Below are 1,093 nucleotides of genomic sequence, written 5' to 3'. Positions count from 1 at the left end.
TGCATCCCTCCATCCCTGCATTGCTCTGTCCCTGCACCCTTCCGTCCATCCCTATACTTGTCCATCCTTACATCCCCCTGTCCTATGTCCCTCCATCCCTGCATCATTCTGTCCTTCCATCCCTGCGTCCCTCAGTCCCTCCACCTGTAAGTCCCTCCATGCCTCCATCCTTCCMTCCCTATGCCCCTTCTGTCCCTCCATCCTTCCGTCTCGGCTTTCTTCCATCTCTYYGTCSCTGCATCCCTCTGTCCCTGCATCCCTCCACCACTCTGTCTTTGCGCCCCCTCTATCATCCCTCCGTCCCTGCATCCCTCTGTCCCCGCTCCCTCTGCTCGTCCCTCCCTGCCCTCTCCCGGCTCCCAGCACTGCGGGGAGGAGGCTGAGCCAAACTTTCCGGGCCCCTGGGACGGCAGCAGGGCTGAGCTGGCGCCGCTGCTGCAGCTGGCGCCTGTCCCACTCCCCCTCTCCCCAGCCCCGCTCGCGGAGCCCCCTTGGAAGCGGTCCCTCCGGCTCCGCTTTCCCAGGAGCAGCTGGTGGAAGAGCTCTAAATCTTCCCCTCCAAGCGCTCCGTAACGGCGCGCCAGCTGCCCCGCGGCACCGAGGGACGCCTGCGGCGCGGCACCGGGGGCCCCGAGCCGCCGCGGGCCCCGCAGAGCTGGCAGGAGCCCCGCAGTGCCGCAGCTGGAGCCGCCTCTGGCACCCCACGGTGTCACGAGTTGGACAGGTCTCAGGCAGCTCCTGGGTCCACCCGCCAGCCGATCCTGTGCCGGGGAACTGCAAAGCCTGGGTGCGCCCAGGGGGGCTATTGCACGCCCTCATCCCCCTCCCTGCACTCCGGCGGCTCTCTGGGGAGCCGCGTGGCCCCAGGGGCGACCTGCTCCCCCCAAATCCTCCCCTCCGGGAGGCCCTGGCCCCGCGCCGAGGATGCGGCAGAGGAGCAGCCGGCCCCGGCGGCCAGCCCCAGCCCGGGCCATCCATCACCGGCGACAGCCCGGGGAAAGGCGCAAACGGGCCGCGCTGCCATTAGCGGCCCCGGCGCTTTGCTGCTTCCCTCCCTCCCCCCCTCCCGTTTTTTCTTTTTTCTTTTTTTTTT

This window comes from Rhea americana, unplaced genomic scaffold (assembly GCF_003343005.1).
Source record: "Rhea americana isolate MKP2758 unplaced genomic scaffold, rheAme1 scaffold_374, whole genome shotgun sequence".
Taxonomy (NCBI): Eukaryota; Metazoa; Chordata; class Aves; order Rheiformes; family Rheidae; genus Rhea; species Rhea americana.
The sequence above is the reverse complement of the archived record's forward strand: the minus strand, read 5'-3'. Positions refer to the sequence as shown.